The sequence below is a fragment of the Dermacentor andersoni genome, chromosome 6, assembly GCF_023375885.2.
Source record: "Dermacentor andersoni chromosome 6, qqDerAnde1_hic_scaffold, whole genome shotgun sequence".
NCBI classification, from domain to species: Eukaryota; Metazoa; Arthropoda; class Arachnida; order Ixodida; family Ixodidae; genus Dermacentor; species Dermacentor andersoni.
The window spans coordinates 24,482,215-24,502,769 of record NC_092819.1 but is presented as its reverse complement, the minus strand read 5'-3'; the positions used below and the strand labels follow the sequence as shown (position 1 = coordinate 24,502,769).

The 20,555-nt window shown below is 47.6% G+C and overlaps 1 protein-coding gene and 1 long non-coding RNA gene across 3 annotated transcripts in view; one reads left to right on the top strand and one right to left on the bottom strand.

The window, feature by feature from the left end:
* LOC126521699 (suppressor of lurcher protein 1-like) overlaps positions 1–20,555 on the bottom strand; it is a 403,584-nt gene that overhangs the window by 64,766 nt on the left and 318,263 nt on the right. The window lies entirely within an intron of this gene.
* Positions 1–20,555, top strand: part of LOC140218941 (uncharacterized) — a 67,448-nt gene that overhangs the window by 11,242 nt on the left and 35,651 nt on the right. The window lies entirely within an intron of this gene.

Below are 20,555 nucleotides of genomic sequence, written 5' to 3'. Positions count from 1 at the left end.
TTGCGACTCTAGAGCAACTCTAGAGCGATATATCCATGGATCAATTGAAGTCAAAGCACTGGGTTGACACCGACAAGAAAGACCATAGGACCTTTTGTATGTGATGGCGATCCTAGCGCACGTCCTGCCGTCTTTCTTGTCCGCGTCAATCCAGAGCTATGACTTCAATTGATGCAACGAACCGACTAGCCCAGAAATCTGCACTCCTGGATATCCTACGGGAATGTACGCGTATAATACATAATAAAGGTGACGAAGCCTCAAACAGCGACAGCCTCCGCGCGCGATGGGAGTCTGCGCTGCTCAGCACGGACCTGCAGCCCCAACTCTAGGCCATTCAACGAGCCGAGGAAGCCGCCTAAGGCCATCAATCCTTGGCCCAAACCTAGGTGGGGTCTAGGCCCACCCCGCGAAATCGCAGGGCACTCAGTAAAGTTATTTGAATGATTGACTTATTTTCGAACCTGTTACATGTTTATTATATACATATTTAATAACAGTGTAGTGTCATGTCAGTACTGACTTAGGTTGAAAGTCCACTGCTGCACTCATTGCTAAGTACTTAGTGGTTGGTGCTTGCGCCGTTGTAACTTTCGTTAATTTATGTTGCCCTGCGCAGTCTTCAATCGTCCGCCTCAACCACTAGAGAAGATACGGAACTAGAATCTGCCACAAACGGCTCTCTTCTTTTCTTCTGCCTACGACCACATTATTTCTTGGTTTCTTGCCTTTGTTTACTTAGAAATGGAAGCGAGTTTGCTGGTTAGTAATCTTGGAGGCTTATATTTTTGCGGTTGTTTGTCTGGCTACGCTAGAATTCACAATTATCTAAGCAAAAGACACGCAAAAATTTCAGCACACGTTCACTGCTTTCTACAGACGCTAAGTAGTTTGTGAAAACAACGCGTCCGGCACCATTGAGAGAAGTTACCCGCATGAATCAATAAATCAATATTGGTTTTCAGTTTGTAAAGTGCGCTTCTCCTCAAAAGCAGGCGCTTAACAGAAAAGCAAGCTTCTAAGAATTAGCACTACTAAACTTGCACACGCTTGCCCAGCAGCTCTGTCACAGAGAATGAAGAAAACGAAAAAGAAGCAGGCGGGTGTTTTAAAGGAGATTAAAAAAGAACCAACTTTGCAAAGTTAGAAGTTTTAATTTTACGTAGCAACAAGCAAGCGTGCGTCTCCTGCGAAGTTTGCTCACCTGCGAGTCGAAACACAGAAGACACAGCATTTTCCCCACACGGGAATAAAGAACAAAAAATAAAGCAGTCAATCATAAAAAGTGCTCTTAACAGTCCCACCTACTCTAACGCTAGTTGCTCACCGAATAACTGGTAGTAGTTCGAGTAAGGTTCTCCCAATGGGAGGACACACGTTCAACGTTCTCATAACTCTCATAGGCAGTTCTAGTACTCGAGGGAGTGCGAAAATTTCAGGGAACGTCTAACAAAGCTTATTGGGTAGCGACTCGACTTTGAGCAGCGCCGGCAATATTCCGATGCTCTGCCGCACTGGCTGTGAATCTCGAAAATTGGTGGGGCCCGGTCCCTCGCGCCTTGCCCTCGTTTAATCATGACTCCACCTGGCCGATTTCGGGGGACGGCCAGAGGTATTAATTAGACGCCGAGAGTTCCACCCAGAAGTTCCGCCGGGTACACAAATCAGATTGGATCTCAGAAGCAACGACAGCGTGAGAGAGAGCGCGCTGTCATCGGGACGAGAGAAAGGGGGAGGGGGGGGGGGGGTCAGAGAAATCGCCTAGTAATTTCGCAACAAGCTGACGCGTCTCCACGAAGTCGAAAGTTAGCGCGTGCTCGCCGTTCCTCCTTTCCGGCGCTGGATGGCGGCGGCGCTAATGCATGCAGGCCTCCAGGCGCACACGGCAGCAGAGCGTTGGCCGAAAGCAACCAAGGCGAGCGGAAGGGGCAGGCCGCCGCCGACGCTTTCCCGTCTCGGATGGCGCGTAAGTCGGCTAATGCGCTCGCCGAAACCCGATCCCCCGGAGTCCCGCCGGTCAACCCAGCTGGAAACGGGACGCGCTGCGTAGCGGCAAACTCCTCCCTGCCGTTACCATTGTCGCCACTTTAGCCTCGAAAGCGTGTTTGCATGCAGATTCGTTTCATCTGCGTGCACCGCCTCTCTGCCCCCTTCACCACCCCGGGGGCCCCCCACTTCCCGACTCCTGCGCCCCCTTTGTCTCGGCGCTCAACCAAAATGTGCAGCGCTGAGTGCGCGCGACTGCATACCGAGACCAGTTCTTTCTAAGAACAGGAAGAAATGTCTAGCTTCATTCGCGAGCGAGGTAGCCCAGTTAATTCTGTGCGGCGGCTGCGCTAAACTGCGCCGCTGGAGAGTGCGCGCAGTCGGACTTGCGCGACGTCGTCGCGCTGAGTTGTTCAGTTAATGAGCGCATTCTTCTTCCACGTCGCCCGAGCTAACTTCGCGCTACAAAGGAGGAGGTTGGAAACGGCGTGGACGAATCCTTTTCTTGGATGAAATATCTCGAAAGCGCAAATCAGTTTCGAGCGCGACTGTTGAAAGCTGAGTCAGCAGCCAACGAATCTGAATTGTCGACTAACGCATCATTGCATACATTGACCCAAGAAAAAAATAAATAAATGAGCAGAGCGAGCGAGCGACCGAGAGAGAGAGAGAGAGAGAGATAGATAGATAGATAGATAGATAGATAGATAGATAGATAGATAGATAGATAGATAGATAGATAGATAGATAGATAGATAGATAGATAGATAGATAGATAGATAGATAGATAGATAGATAGATAGATAGATAGATAGATAGAACTAATGTATAGCAAAGTGTGAGTGCTCATAGTTTCATTCATTATCAATGCGTTATGCCATTGTAGCATTGCACATTTCTGTTGCTAAACGACGGCCTCGCAGTACCCTACACAAGGAGAGGGCACGTGCCCTTTTGACACGCTCACCGATTAGCGCAAACCGATGCACCCAACTGACGGCGATATGAGGCGCGGCAGCGCAAGAAGCATTCGGGGGCGGGGAGCGCGGGTTCCGTTTCAACGTATATAAGTCCACGCGCGAGGCGCTCTGCGACACTTCGGCCCGCGCGGACTCGGGAGTGCGGCGGCTTTAGAAATCCGAGGAATCTGAAGCGGACCGCCTCGCAGCCACCACCATCCAGATCGATTTGCCCATCGCTTTCCCAGCGTTGCAACTGGTCGCACCCCCCCTCCTCCCCCCCACCCCCATCCCGTGCTGCAGCTGCCACCGCGGGCCACGCGAGATGGAGAGTAAACGGCGCACATAGACGAGCGCGCACCGGCACCGCAGCGAACCGGAACCGCGAGCCTTGGGATCTCTTCTTCTCCCTGTCTCTCTTTCGCCCCACCCCACAGGACGAATGCTCGCCGCTGGGATAAGCGTTTGCGTGCGTGCTTCAATACGTGCGTACGTACGTTCCCGGGGTCCGCACGTGAGCGCGTGGGGCGTTTGTTTGTGTTCGGAGAAGAGGCCGACCCAATCGCTCAGCCATCAGCGCGCTTTGAACGCCGCACAGCGAAGCGGGCTGTTCCTCCGCGGGCGCCGTTTGTGCCGGAGTCTATACTGTATACGTACGCATGCGGCAGCTTGTTCCAAAGCGGCAGACGGACCGACAGGCGCTTTGGCTCGGTGCGCGTTTCGCTGCCTCATGCAAATTGGCTGCAGCCGCCGTTTCTGTTTCGTTTTCTTCTGCCATGCGCCCCGTTCTGCTTCGCGTAGTTCCATATCTTCTTTCCTGCACGTAGCGCCCGTAAGCGCTGTTCTGCGCGAGACAGAATCGAGCAAAAAAGCCTCCATCGTTTCCGCGAACGTTCCTCGCCGCATCGGTGTTTACTTCCTGGGCGCCCCGGAGCTGCGAAGTAAGGTCTGCACGCATCGCACTGGGTTCCCACGATTGGCCCTTCTTTGTTTTGTTTTTTTCGGTGGCTGCCAATGCATCCGTCCTCTTGCAGCGAATGCGTGGCGCAAGCTCGGAGAATAACTTCGAGCACGCAGAACCAAAGAAAAACAGAATCAGAAAGCCCAGACGAAGCACACCTCGGTTACATGATGGTTGTATGTTCTGCATTTAGGCGACGTGGAAGCGAAAGTACTCGCGTAGAAATAATCTTCTTCCTTTTTTTTTACTCAGGCGAATAACTCTGTCGGAGGAAAGACGTTCCAGTCGATCATTATGGCCCTCGATAAAACGTGCAGGGAAAATAATGATGATTCTCAGAAGGCAGCAGAGACGAGGCGGAATTTGCTCCTGCGACGAGTAAGAAGTCGAAGTTCCGACAATATGCACGCTTGTTGACAGTGCTCCAAAGCATTAATCGCATGTTTATACCAGCGCTGACGTGGCAGAAAGATTTGTTGTGTACGAGGAACTATGACGAGCCTTCGCTATACTTAGATTTGTAATGAAGCGAAACGAACAAGTAGGAAGTCTTTTGCAGAGAGCAGCTCGTTATTGTGAGCTGCAATTAGAGAGGCAGTTTTTGATCGTATCGGCAGCGGTAGTCATTAAATAAGAGTTGCTCGACATGCACCACGGGCAAGAAGAGGCTACTCGTTGATCTCAGCTTACAGTGATACGAGGGATTACAATTTGTTTTGTCTTATCGATAAGATATCAAAGCTGACGCAGTAATAAATGCTCTGTCACCACTCCCACGGGCAATGAGTCACGTAGAATTCTGCACTCTAACTAACTAACTAACTAACTAACTAACTAACTAACTAACTAACTAACTAACTAACTAACTAACTAACTAACTAACTAACTAACTAACTAACTAACTAACTAACTAACTAACTAACTAACTAACTAACTAACTAACTAACTAACTAACCAACTAACCAACTAACCAACTAACTAACTAACTAACTAACTAACTAACTAACTAACTAACTAACTAACTAACTAACTAACTAACTAACTAACGAACTAACTAACTTACTAACTAACTAACTAACTAACTCAATCAATCAGTCAATCAATCACTATCCCCACACAAACACCTAGACACCCGTGTGTCCGAGTGCCACAACTATATGATGATATTTTGAACGCCTTAATGATGAAAATAGATGGTGGTGAAAAGGCAGATAGAACCCGGGGCACTACGCCAACCAAAGTAAATTTTTAACATGGGTGCCGCATATTTTGGACTGGCTCGGCGTAGGAAAATCCCACATTCGGAACTTTACGATCCTTCGTAAGACACCAGTTCACGGCACTTCCGTTTGCTCCAGATGCGGGCATCTGACGATGGGCCCGGCGAGAAGAAAGCCCGCAGCGTTGCGTGCTCGGCTGAAGGCCTCAAACGACAACGCGGCGAAAGCTTTGCAAATAGCTTTTCGCAAACTGAGCTCTTCGCCCCCAACGGGTCACACTGGTTATACACCGTCGACAAAAACACCCACCACGGCGCGATGGCGCAAACACGGAAACACGCCCTCGGTTTTCCCCGCAGAAAACTCGTAAACGTAATGACAAGCACATGGCTCGAACAGATAAGGACGCCAGCATGCGCCATTTTTGGGCAAACATCCACATGACACCGAGAGGTGACCTGTGGCGAAGGAAAAAAGATGCCCCACCCCGCCTACGGCTCGTTGTTCCTGTACTCTATCAAAGCGGCACTGCCCAGACTGATAGACATAGACTGATAAGCTAGCAACGAACGAAGACTAAGACAGCAAAAAAAAAGAAGGAAGAAATGAAAACGCACCAGCTGACACTATCCAGCGATGCGACTCTACACGTGCCGTGCCGTGGCCTCGGCCGCGTAAACATTTTACGGCTGGGTTCCTTCGCTATTTCCCCGTCAAATCCGTGCAGCGCACACGAAAGATAGAACTGGCGTGCTCCAGCCAGGACAACGATGTGAACAATGCGCCAGTTTTCTAAGCAGCTTATATATAGGGAGGCCGAAGAAGTGACACCGATGTCACGGCGGTTCTCCCGCTTGTCTCCTATGCACACGCGACCTTTGTTCGGCACCCACCTTTACGAGCACGAATGAGCTTGCCGGCGGTTTAGTGCAATTGCGACAAACCCCGCTTGCGCGCAGTTAGTCTAAGGATGAGTACAACATTTAGGTAAATGTTTAACAAACTTTGCTGCCAAGGAAGGTCATTCGAATAAGTGGATATTGTCCACAGCTTGTCCGCCTGCAGCTAAAAACACTCCTGTTATTCGTCCTGCCTCGTGCTAGTTGACACTATGTTATGTCTGTAAACTTCCTAATTTCTAGTGACCTGCAATTGTCTACCTGCGCTTGCCTTCCCCCAGTACCCATTCTGTAAGGATGATGGACCTACGGTTGCCTGTATTACACGATCGGCCTAACTCCATTATTCCCTCTTAATCTCAACTAGAATATCGGCTACCCTTATTGGCACTATAATCTACATCGCTGTATTCTTTCCTCTTAATGTTACGCCTATCAATTTTTGTTACATCACTCGGAGTGTGGGGTAAAAAACGAAATTTTGTAACTCTGCATGGCCTGCCTTTACAACTTCTCCTTCTACTTTTCCTCACTCGCTCGCTCACTCACTCACTCACTCACTCACTCACTCACTCACTCACTCACTCACTCACTCACTCACTCACTCACTCACTCACTCACTCACTCACTCACTCACTCACTCACTCACTCACTCACTCACTCACTCACTCACTCACTCACTCACTCGAGCTCTATTTGAAAAGAGAAATGAATGCTGAAAATTACTTCTATAGCACTAGCGCTTAAGCATAGTATTGTCACGTGGTCGTGACGTCAAAGAACACAGTAGCAATACTGTGAAAGGCAAGACTAGCTTTTACTGGGCGAACCTGTGCCCACAAAACAGGCTACACTTAAAGCACAACGAGAGCGGCGAACACAGTCGGCGATCGCCGAAAATCTGACCAACGGGTCAAGCACGTCGGCTTTTATACATCAATCGTCGAATGTTCCAGACTAATCGCTGGGACCCGCGCGCCTTCCACAAAATTCTACATTATTCGCGTCGCGCACACATGCAATCAGATTACAGAAGTTTCGGTCACAGACAGTGGATGGAACCATCGATAACATTCCAGAAACTTCGCATACATGCAGGCGCGTCCCGCGCTGCGCGATAACCTTTGTTAGGCGGCGAAACGTGGTCGCCCGATAAAGATAAGTACACGTGTCATTATGCATAATTCAAGTTTTGTGAAATTTGTCACAGGCACTAGATTCCTGTTTATCATGTTTCTCTAACCAACGAAAGGTTCAAAAAAAGAAAGAAAAAGAAAGAAACGTGTATTCGAACCAGCGCTGGCCAGGAGTGTCTACGGCAGCTTTAAATGCCCAACCGAAATATGCTGACACCGTTCGGTAGGAGAGCCGCAAACATGGCACGACGTATTTAACGATAACAGACGCGCACCTGTATCACCGCTCGCTTTAGCGCGATACGGCCAGCCAACGTGTGTTCATGGACATGCGCGCTGCGAGGAGCGTATGCGCTCCTACGTTATAGCGTGCTGGTGCCCAGTCAGGTCAGGAGATAGACATATGTGCCACAATATAAGCGGTGAACTTGCTGAGGCGAAAGAGCAGCATGTGCTACTGAAAGCTTTCCTCCGCACACGATAGGCTCTGTGTTACGGCAACGAGGCTACTGTTAGCACGCAAAGTTTCAGCGCTGGTCACCCATTCGTCTCCATCCACGCAGGATTCGATACCTGGCCTGCCACGCGTGAGTCTTCGTACCGTCGTTCGTCGCGACGTCATCGTCGTTATCATCGTTATCATGGCTGTCGTCGTTATCGCTGCTTCTAAACAGTACTTGAACCTTGCCTTTCAGTGGTCCACCGCTATCTGTTAGACACAGTTCTATCTTCTGCTATCGAGCGGCGACCGCAGGCACGGCGAAAAAAGCTTAATTTCTTCCTAATTCAGACGCACAAGCTGAAATCGGCCAGTTCTCTTGAAAGTTCACAATGCAAAGTTTTGACTGTAATCCTCAATTGTAAGACACATTCATAGGCAGAGAAGAAAATCGCCTTTGTCGCGGAATCCCTGGTCCCTATAGGCACCACGCACTGAAAGTTTTCAGAGTTTACAGCAGTGCTAAAACACAAGACCTAGTTAACGGTGCACGGAAGCAAAAAGGGGTGGACGCGATAAACAGTCACTTCGACAGCTCCGGTCACCTGATGCAAGGCTAACGCATCAAACGTGTCCGAGAGATGCGAAAATGTCGAAAGTGAGCAGGCTCCGCATATGACTAGACATGTTTGCGATCGAGATCGGAACATCCGTGAGTTTCAGCTCGACAAAGCTTGGTGGGTAACGCTCGGACGAGCGAAGAGACTTCAGCCATTATCGTTCGGAATGGCGCCTCATTTTCTTCGCGTTCCCAGCGGCCCGTGTCGGCAACGCTGGGTGATCAGTGGAAACCTCGCAGCGTCCTCTGGCCGGTGCCAGGCAGCTGTACTATTCCTTCGGGGAGTAACACTGTAGCACTGGCAATGATGCTGCATGCTAGTAAAGTGCCACCGCATGCCTCCATCAAGAGGAAGGACATAGACAACACCCATGGTGGCCGAAAGTACGGTGGAAACAGACGAGGCGGCACGGTGGCTCTCAACGAGGGCCCCTATCAGCGTACGATCTCGGTGACCCGCCCTTGTACAGAGCACTTTTACGCGCGTGGGAATAAATGTATACGCGTAACGTCGAGGCACTGGCATGGCGATGTGCGGGCGATTTTGCCGGTGTGTCGGCGCGGGTAAGGTGCTCGTTACACCGGACGCGTATCTAGCCGTCGCAGCGGCGCGGGTAGGCGGCCAGAATAAACGTTTATTGGTGCCCGGCGTTCTAGTTTCCCCTCGTTCAACGTTAGCGTAATTTGACGAACAAGGGAATTCCGCGACGCGGAGGACAACGGCAGGCGGTCTTTCAGCGGTAACGTGAAGGTTTACGGGGTCAGCCGTAAGGACGGAAACGAAAAGAGAGGAGGAATTAACTTCAAGCAAACTTAGAGAGAAAGCTAGAACACGGCCATTTAATGTTAAGTTTAGGTTCGAAGTTTATTTGTACAGCAAAAGAAAAACAAACATACGTTTTCCGCAGTACAACATGAAAGTTCGCGCTCTAACAAATACAATCCGAGAGCAGAGAGAAGATGAAAGAGGAAAATAGCGCTGTTGTCTTTTTTTACACAGCATTCTTCTGTACTTTAAAGCCTCCTTTTTGTATTATTCGTATTCACTGCGAAGCTCGGTTGGATATTTCACACGAGAAAACTGAAATCCGCGCTTGCTGGCACTGTCCCGTTGTTTCAAACGGCGCAGCGAACGGGGGAGTATGCGAGTGGCACGAATCCAACGACTGACTGATCCACCAGCGCTGATTCTCAGCGGAGCAGTGGGCTGAATGCTGTGCCAAGCATGAAACGAACTGCTCCAGAGGAGAGTCGGCGCCCGTCTGTCATTTATAGTCGCGGGTTCTCCTTCGCTTGGAACAAAGGCAATTACACAGAGCGACGTGGAACACGACGCCCATGGGGATAAAGCGCAAGCAGTGCTCGATCTTCGTGTTCTTGATCCCCGTATGTTTGCACTGGTAGTGTGGGAGGCACGATATTTTCGTAGTCATTCCAATGATGCGCGAAGCTAACAGCAGCTATGCGTTAGGCGAAAGATTTGCTGTGTGCGATTGCTACACATGCACACATATTTAGCAGGTATGTAGGCTTAAATTGGGCTTAACTGGAGAGGTTGGCTTAATGGAGAGTACACCTCCACCTATTCACATTTCACTTATAGGCAAAAAATAAATTTCGTTTAAGAAAATAAAAATAAAATAAAGATACTGATCGAGAACAAAAAGAACATTTTTAGGGCACACATACGCCCGCACTTAGAGGAGTGAAAGAAAAAAAAAGAACCAAAACAAACGAATGCGAGTCACTGCACAATATTGTCCTTAGGATTTCGCGTACATGTCCGCGATTATGTTTGCACTGGTTTACGAAACCTCATTTTTGGGGCATATCATGTTTTATGTGCCTCCTGGATCTATAACTACGCATAACTATGCTTACGATAGCGAGCCACCCTCGGTGTTTGCAGTGGTTTGTATTGCACCGTGTTTTGTGTTGTAATCTCAAGCTACGTATAAAACAACAGTAACGACATGAGCAGAAACCGAGACAAAAGCTGCGGACCGAAATCTCGGAGGGAACAGTCACAATTCGCGGAGCGCGTGCTAGATGGCGTCACGTTAGCGCGCTGGACCAAACACGCTGGCAGTAATATCTGCGGCTTGCTAGCGCGAGTTCGTCAACGTGCACTTGAAGCGACGACTGATGAGCATGATCTAATGCGTGAGGGATATCATGCGCAAGAAAAACATGAAGTTGCTGTTGCAAGTGAGTCGCACTTCTTTCCAAGAGGCCTTGCGTTCTTAAAAGCGGGTTTTCTTCCCTCACTTTGAAGTGCAGGCTGCCGCTTCTTTCCGAGTAGGCAAGTTGGGCCACTAGTATGGGCACGCCACTGCGTTTGTGCCCCAGTGCCTTTGGCGTCGAGGAGACTACGAAGCACTTTCCGTCCTTGGAAAATGAAACACTTGACCTCCGCACAGCTACAAACCTGCTAGACGGAAGACAGCCCTTGTTGGACAACATATTGGGACTATGGCCTCGCATTTCACAGCTTCAGAAGGCCACAAAAGCGCTTCTGCGATTTCTGAAGGCTACCGGACTGAGCGACCGTCTGTGATACATAGCAGAGAACGATCACTTCGTCGGCGACGTCAACACCGGACTTCCTCTCCTTCTCTTTGTATTTTCATCCTTACCTATTTTCTAAGTGCAGGATAGCCAACCGGCTTCAATCCTGGTTAACCTCCCTGCATTTAATTTGTCTTTAACCTCTCTCTCTCTTTCTCTCTCTCTCTCTCTCTCTCTCGGGGCGTGCACCCAAATAGACAATTTGCTGCTTGCCGCTGCTTTGGCGAGTAGACAACTTGGGCCACTGGAAATGTACACTGGGTATGTTCCCATTCGTGGTGAATCCACCAAAATGGGCATATGCCAATGTGACACAAATTCCACGGAAGCCTTAAGTGAGTTCAGATATGTGCCGCCACTTCTCTGCGCACACATCTGTCATCAACATCGTTTCCTCGACAAGCGTCATATATGTCATTCGTCATTTTGGCACAGACAACTAACAGGCACGATGAGGCTGTGGTCGTGTCTGCTGCTACCTCGCTAACTCAGACGGGCTTCCCGTCATTTAGATTCCAACAATGCGTTTGGGCTTGCGTATTTCTAAAGCGAAGCGTTCTTTCCCTACAATGTCATTCCATCTCAATCCTTGTTATCGCAACGTGAGGTGACCCATTGACATCTGCCGCCTTTACTTAATCTGGTAGATCCGCTTCACACAAGGTGGACCTCCCCTCTGTGTTGTTTCAGTATATTAACATGGTATTAGAGTTCGCCTATACCACGTGATAACGCTGCGCAGAGGCGCAGTCCTCCAGTGCAATCCCTCCAGTGTGTTGGCTGTGAATCGCTTGTGTCGCGTTGGGAATGTCCGAGTCACCCATGTGTGATCAGCGAAAATGTGAGGAGACTACCAATCACATCTTCTGCCACTCTTCCCGCTTCAAATAACAAAACCAGTCTCTACAGCAATCCTTAAGACTAGACGATCAGCCTTTTGCCGAAGAACAGGTGAGCCCGGTCTCGCAGCTCATGAGCCCAGAAAGCCACACGATCTATACTTCAATACCTTAAGGCGACAGTCTTGAGTTCCCTGCACACTGCACCTTATAGAGTGATTTACCTAAAGACTTTTCTTACTCTATCTCTCTATATTTTACTCCCTCATTACCCTTCCCCACGTCTAGGGCGGCAAGCTTAACAACGTTTAGTTAACATGTCTGTATTTCCTTCCATCCTTTTTATGTCCGCACTAGGGACCGTACAGCGACGTATACAGTTCTTAGCAAGGCCGCGTATAAGCTCTCACATGCGTGGTACTTAGGTTCTGGGTGCACACAGAGATGTGCAAGATTAGTTAGGTTGCTGGTCTTCGTCTCAAATCGCTTTCGCATTCAGCACGTCGCGTTGTTTCGAGGATACAACCGCCACGGATGATTCGCCAAGCGGCTTGTTTTCATAACGAAAAGATAATCGCAATACGTCCTCTATAACTCGTCCTTAAAACCCTGTAAGCACGTCTCCGGCACGAGATTAGGGACGCAGCTGGGTGGGAATAGAAAAAGGCGGCGCCGGCAGCAGGGAAAGTCGCGTCTCCCAGCGAGTCATAATTTACGCGTCCGTGGGGAGTCGTCGGGCAAGTATTGGCGCCGCATTCGAGATTCAAAGGAAATTGCCAGCGGCGAACGTGACCAGGCTTCGAAACGACTTGTTTTCGGGGATGACTTAAAACACACCGACGCTCTCGCTATAGGACGCGTGCCAGTGATGCAGCGTGATTGGGTGATAGCGTGCCAGCGGCATTCCCCGTAGATTATCAGCAGGGGATGAACGTGACGTTATTCAGACCAGCTCTCTGTTTCGTATTTGTTTTAACTGAGAGAGAAATTGCCCTGTTTGTTGCATAAATTATGTTCGCGAATTGTATACCAATTTTCACGTTGCGTTGTGGTGAATTATAAATTTTCCGCTGCAGCGAGAACATAATGCCCATAACGACGCAGCATTCTGCTTTAATTAAGGATGGGCTTTACTACTCGTCGTTTAAGCTGCGTTACGCTGAACATGATAATAGACCACGAAGTTGCAGCGTTTCTTGAAAATGGGCGATTGAGCTGCGCCTAGTAAATTATGCATCCGACGCGAGCCGTATATAGTACAGTTGACCAGACAAGTTTACGGGACAGAAAATTTGCCAAACAGCTGTTTTAGAGCATAGCAGCACTTGCGACCTACACAGTTATCTATTAAATAAAGATTTAATCGCCATATCTTCTCGACAGAGTGGACATTCACACTTGCATGTGGAACCCCTGTTCCATAAACTTTTGTTGCCAACTGCACCTACTAAAGTGCTGTGACTGCAGCAACTCTTTGCATACACGTAAGAAAAGAGACGCGCGTTGTAATAAACCGTTTCCTGAAATATAAAACGCGTCAGTGGTGACCGAATGCACACGGACATCTAGATCTCGGAAGCACAGCGTGGCCTGAGCTGTGTTCTGTTTTCCAAGGCACCAGACAACGTGTCGACAATTTGCCTTGTATTTCCTTTAATGTATATATTTTCTGACAGGAGGTCCCCTTTCAGCCACATGCTCTGGGACCTCCTTCTGTATACTTATGTAAACATGTATATCTCCTCCTTATTAAAGAAGTAAACTGAAACTGAAACGTTAAAATTGACAGTGAACAAGTTATTCGAAAACTGAACACGCTTCCTTTATTATTCGCGACCCGCCATGGTGTTTCAGTGAACATGAAGTTCTGCTACTTAGCGTTTGGTCGCGGGTTCAACAGCCGGCCACGGCCGGCCGCTTTCAACTTGAGCGGAATAAAAAAAAAAAGGCTGTCGTGTGATGCGCTTTTGGTGCACTTCAGAGAAATCCATCTGATCAAAAGACAACCAGACAGTTTTCTGACTAAGACCCTCGCCTTTTCTGTTTTTTCTCTCTTTCTCTAAACTCAACCAATCATTTGGACGCTAATGCAGCCTGTATACTTTTTGCTGCAATCGTAATAAGTATCAGACTAGCCGCGTATGAGCCATCCTGACCAAATGAATGGTTTATTCGTTTATTCATTGGCAGAAAACTCGGAGCCCTTTGCGAAAGGAAGAGATAAAATCAATCAATCAATCAATCAATCAATCAATCAATCAATCAATCAATCAATCAATCAATCAATCAATCAATCAATCAATCAATCAATCAATCAATCAATCAATCAATCAATCAATCAGTCAGTCAATCAATCAATCAATCAATCAATCAATCAATCAATCAATCAATCAATCAATCAATCAATCAATCAATCAATCAATAACAACTCGTACAATATTTACCTACTGAACATATAGCCTATGTAACCGAAGCGCAGAACTCCGTGAGGGAAAATTGCCCCGACAGAACAAATTCACTTAAAGGTCCAGACATGCTAGACACGGCACAAAAGTAGGTCAGCATTCTTCTTTATTTTCCTCTTTTTTTGCCGCAAGCGGCTTCGGTGGGTGGGAAGGGGATCAGGGAACCCACCTTCCAGCAAAAAAGAAAGAAAGAAAGCTTGAGCAGACGCTTAGACTTTGAACGCTCGGAGGTAGGATTCGCCTCGGCGTTTGAAAGCGCGGGTCTAACGCACGGAGCTCTGCTCGCGGAGCCTGGCCTTGATATGCACGCATTACCGCACCCGGCGGCCACACAGTGGTCCTGGCCGCGAATGCAGAAATGGGCCGCGCGGCCCAAAGAAAAGCGAGGTTCCTCTCCGCCGCCGTGTGTCCCAGTTTCACCTGGTCGATCGATGAGGCTGGAACCTGGGTCAGCCGCCACTTCAAGGCCTCCGCTCGGAACGGACCTGCTGCGGGTGGTGCTTCCGGCCGTGAGGGGCAGGGCAATAACGTCGGCAAGGTTCGCGACCTCTAGGCTTCCAGGGCTTAGCCGAACGAAAGTTGGCCAGGTGTAATCAACGCTGGCCGGATCTAAGGGCGAGCTAGGGCTGTGTGGAAACTACACGACACGTGTACAAAGTGTTTTAATGCGTAAGCGTTTTTTGACGAGTACCCCAGCCTGCCACGCGAAAAGTGTAATGGTTTGTATCGGCACAAAAATGCGTAATTTGCGAAGTTAGGACATGTAATCATTATGATGATGTAAATGTAAATGAGTGGAAGCTTTATAGGCGTTGCGGAACAATCGAAACCAAATAAATATATAATACTCATCAGAGAAAATTCCCATAAGGATACATAAGGCTCCATAAAAAGAGCGTCGGGAAGCCTACAGTAGGGGTTGGCCAACTGAAATTTGGGGGTGGGCCAACTCGATATATGGGGGTTGGCCAAGTTAAATTGGGGGGGGGGGGGGGGGGGGGGGGGGAGTGTCAACTTGAAATTTAGGGATGGCCAACTTGAAATTTGGGCATGCGCGAACTTAAATTTTGGCGTGGCCCAGCTTAAATTTCATCATCATCATCAGGCTGGTTACGCCCACTGCAGGGCAAAGGCCTCTCCCATACTTCTCCAACTACCGCGGTCATGTACTAATTGTGGCCATGTTGTCCCTGCAAACTTCTTAATCTCATCCGCCCACCTAACTTTCTGCCGCCCCCTGCTACGCTTCCCTTCCCTTGGAATCCAGTCCGTAACCTTTAATGACCGTCGGTTATCTTCCCTCCTCATTAAATGTCCTGCCCATGCCAATTTCTTTTTCTTGATTTCAACTAAGATGTCATTAACTCTCGTTTGTTCCCTCACCTAATCTGCTCGTTTCTTATCCCTTAACGTTACACCTATCATTCTTCTTTCCATAGCTCGTTGCGTCGTCCTCAATTTAAGTAGAACCCTTTTCGTAAGCCTCCAGGTTTCTGCCCCTTACATGAGCACTGGTAAGACACAGCTATTATACACTTTTCTCTTGAGGGATAATCGCAAACTGCTGTTCATGACCTGAGAATGCCTGCCAAACGCTTAAATTTGGGGGTGGACAAACTTGAAACTTGGGGTCGGTCAAGTGAAATTTGGGGGTGGGCCTACTTGAAATTAAGGGGTGGCTCAACTGCAATTTGGACCTGCACCAACTCGAAATTTAGGGTTGGGCCAACTTAAATTTGGAGGTGGGCCAACTTGAAGTTAGGTGTGGGCCAATTAAAATTTTATGGTTGAGCCAACTGAAATTGTGGAGTATACTTACGCATACTTAGAAGCTTCAGTTGAGTTTTAATGATGTGCCGTGGCTACGCCAAATTTGGTCGGACTATTGTGGCTTTTATAGCCATGGCTTACAACAATCCGCTTAGCCGCTGTAATTGCTTTATTGCACGCGGTTAATCACGTAGACGAGAAGCCTCCTCCAGGCTGACTAAGCATGCATTTCTGGCTGTATAAGCTAGAAAGCAAGAAAATAAGGTTTTGAATAGTTAAAATACAATGACAGTTCCTAATTTGCATGCTTTCTATATTACAAGTAAAATCCTCCTCCTCCTCCTTGGAGAGCATTGGAGAGACTGTGTTTCCCTGTCTGACCCATTTTTAATAAGTATCTTCCTGCTCTTCTTGTGTAGAATTAAGGTAGCTGTAGAACTTCTGTAGATATTTTCCAAGGTAGTTACGTAAGCGTTCTGTACTCCTTGATTACGTAATGCCTCTATGACTGTTGGTATCTCTACTGAATCAAATGCCCTTTCGTAATCTATGAAAGCCATATAGAGAGACTTATTATACTCTGCGGATTTCTCGATAACCTGATTAATGACACGGATGTGGTCACTTGTAGAGTATCCCTTCCCGAAGCCAGCCTGTTCCCTTGGTTGACTAAAGTCCAGTGTTGCCCTTATTCTATTAGAGATTATTTTGCTAAATATTTGATATAATACGGAGAATAAGCTAATGGCCCAATAATTTTTCAATTCTTTAACATCTCCCTTTTTGTGGATTAGTATAATGTTTGCATTAGTCCAGTTTTATGGGACCCTTGCAGTCAATAGACACTTCGTATAAAGAGCCCCCAGTTTTCCAAGCATTATGTCTCCTCCATCTTTGATTAAATCGACCGTTATTCCATCTTCTCCTGCCGCTCTTCCTCGTTTCATGTCTTGCAAGACCCTTCTGACTTCATCGCTAGTTATAGGAGGAGTTTCTGTATCCTGTTCATTACTGTTTCTAATTGAAGTATCCTGACTCCTCTGGGTACTGTACAGGTCAGTATAGAATTATTCCGCTGCTTTCACTATATCTTCGAGATTGCTGGTTGTATTACCCTCCTTATATTTTAGTGCATACATGTTGGTCTGTTCTATGTCAAGCTTCATTCTCATTGATTTCAGGCTGCGTCCATTTTTTACGGCTTCTTCAATCTTTCGCACGTTATAGTTTCGTATATCACTTATTTTCGCCTTGTTGATCAGTTTTGACAGTTCCGCGAATTTGATCTTATATCTTGAGTTGGACACTTTCATATTTTGTCGTTTCTTTACTAGGTCTTTTGTTACTTGGGTGAGCTTGCCTACTGGTTGCCTTGGTGCCTTGCCTCCCAATTCAATTGCTGCCTCTGAAGCCAGCCTAGTTACGCTTTCATTCATTAGCTCTATGTCATCATCATGTCTCTGTTCTAAGGCTGCATATTTGTTTGATGATGATGATGTACGTCAGCGAAGAGCCAACAGAGAAATCGGTCGTATTTTGTGACTCTAAGGCAGCCCTTCACAGCATCAAGTCTGCATTACGTCACAGAACTTACGAGCAGATGACATCTGACATCATGGAAGTGCACCACCATGCTCTGTAAAGAGGGCACACCATCCTATTTCAATGGATTCCTGCTCACTGTGGCATCGTCCGCAACAACCTAGCTGACAAGGCTGCTCGGTCTGCCCACGAAGATACTCAGACGCGTTCAATACCTTTGGTGAGGTCGGACGCTGCCAGGGAACTGGCAGCTTTCACGAACTCATACTGCTATCGTTTGGAAATGGCCGAGAACCCGATGTCCGATTCCTGTGGGTGCGAGGAGACCATCGAGCACCTATTGTGTATCTGCCCCCGCTACGATGTACAACGCCTGTCTTTGCGGGAAACTTTACACCGACTGGACTTAAGACCGTTCACCGAGTCAAAAATACTCGGACCGTGGCCACACCCATCACTGGCACGAAAAGCGAATCGTGCATTAGCGCAATACTTGAAGTGCACCGGCTTAAGAGACCGTTTGTAGCGTCCCTACGCATAGTGTCCCGCCCACACACGCTCAGTGCTCACTTTCTCCCCTTTTCCTCTTTCTATTCCCCTTTTCCCCACCCCCAGTGTAGGGTAGCAAACCGGATGCTCTTCTGGTTGACCTCCCTGCCTTTCCTGTCCTTGCTTTCTCTCTCTCTCTCTGTGTGTGTGTGTGTGTGTTTGCAAGTGCCAGCCTGAATTTGTCTGCTTTTACCCTCACTGCCTGAGGTTGACCTGTTTCTTCTTGACCAATTTTGCTATTTCTCTCTTCAAATTGAGGTGAATCCTAGCCCTCACTAACCTATGATCACTGCACTTTACCCTGCTTATCACTTCTACATCCTGCACTATGCTGGGATGAGCAGAAAGTACGAAGTCAATTTGATTTCTTGTTTCACCATTAGAACTTTTCCAGGGCCACTTTCTGTTGCTACGCTTCCTGAAAAAGGTGTTAATTATTCGAAGCTTATTCGTTTCTGCGACCTAAAATAAAGTAGTGAATAGTTACATTAGCGCTATTTAGGCACTCTTAGCACGACATTTTTGTCCTTTTACTGTTATGGGTGAACAACAAATCTGGGCACTTATTGACTATTGCGTGCATTGCCTAAGATACGGAAAACTTTATTTATCGTACTGCTTTTTCGTGTGCGATTATTTGCCAACCAGCCCCTTAATTTCAAACCATACAACCAACTCTTGCTCTTTTGTAAAGTGGGCTCTGCCGTTACTGTGCAATTTATGCAAAGGTGCACGCTTTACAGGGGGCACAATAATGAATAGCATGACACTTATAAGCCACCAGGGCCACATTTTATGTCCGTTCACATCATTAACCTTTGTTACTCTTTTATCATCTGCCATGAAAACCTGCGTATTTCGGAGATAACGATGGTTTGGAGGTGCCGAACGCTATCGTGAAAGGCGAAATAAGTTGAAAGTTGAAATAAAAATGAAATAAGATCGTTACCATAGACTGGGGGGGGGGGGGGGGGGGAAGACCCCAAGTTGCAATTTCTTAACAAAAAAAAAAGAAACCATGTGCGGCAAGTTTTGGAATTTTGAACATATACCGCAACGAAATATGAAGAAACAATAGGGAAAATGGAAGCATGAAAAAAAATTTCATTAGCCATATAGTATACGGGATACGCAATTGATAACTAAATATCGTGGGACGATATGTGAAATCGCAAGTGAAAACAAGTGAAAACAAAGCAAGTGATGAGATCCGCAAGATATACAGGAAAAGTGAACGAAAAGCAAACGATAAAGAAAAAGCTACGCGTAGCTTCGGGTAATCTAGCACTCATTTTCACGTTATGAAATTTGGTGATATAATTGAATTAGTGCTGACACATTTATTACGCCGAAACCCTTCTCGGCAGGCGCCCTTGTATTCTTTCGCCATCTCCACTGGCCATAAGTTACATGAACATACCTTAAGTGAAGGAAGATTGAAACAAAAGACAAAATAAATCGAGAGTTTTGTCCATAGGCCAAGGAGACACGTCCAACACTAGTACAAGTCGAAGGCGGGACGCCATAATCAGCGATATGCAGCTATGCTGCAGCCAAACTGCTTCGTCAATGTCGTTTGAAACAATCTCCTGAAAGCTCGGCTTTAACCTCTTCCCTCTGAAAGCACGGCGTCGAGGAGGTCGGTCACGACAGAGAAACATGCATCGAAGCGGTGGCTAGAAAAAGGCTCACACAAAAACGAGTTGCGCGGACCAAGAAAGAAAAAAAAAAGAAAAAAAAAGGAAGCGTAAGACAATACGGGAACTCTTCCGAATAGAACCATACTGTGCGCCCAACGCTTGCGCTCGGAACGAATATACCGGAAGATCCTTTAAAGCCTGCAGGCTTTCAGCTCGATTATATGCGACGCGCACGACGCGGTGGGCCTATGGGGTCGCTCAGTGATATAATATATCTACGCGTTTCATTTTGTCGTGTTTTCTTTGCTGCGTCCACTTTGAGCTCTCGAGGGAGTGCCCTTCGAGAGTAACCGGGCTCAATTTGTTATCGGGAGAGCAAGCGATAAAAGATAGTTGGCCACGGACCACGTAAAACGACGTGAACAAGAGATAAAAGAAAAATAACGAGCCAAGTTTGTTAATACGAGTGCGTCAGAGGATGAATAATTGCGCTCCGGAAGAAACAGAAACAAGCAGAACCAACGTCTGGCACTTCGCTGCCACCCTTCCTTTAGAGCAGAGACGATGAAAAAGCGCCCTGACAGTTCTTGCACCCCCCCCCCCCCCTTCTCCTTTTCATTCCCTTCCCCTCTTTCCTTTGAAATTTTTCTCTGTTGCACCAGCGCGGCAAAAGAGTGTAGTGATTTAAATGAAAGACGAATGGACGTCCGTGACAAATAGTCTCGGCATGTACGTACGAGCGCAGAAAGAGCGTGTCTTGTTGTGGCTGACTGACGTAGACGTCCGCTGTCCGCGGACAGGTCTCCCGAGTGTAGGCTGCTTTTGTGCATTAAACTAATATCAAAGCAACAAAAAAGCGACGCATGCCGAACGATATGTAAAGGATAACTCTTGCTTTTGCGAGCATTTGTCATGTACAGCCAGCGCAAAAGCGAAAGCTTCGGTCGTTTAGAGTGAAGCTGC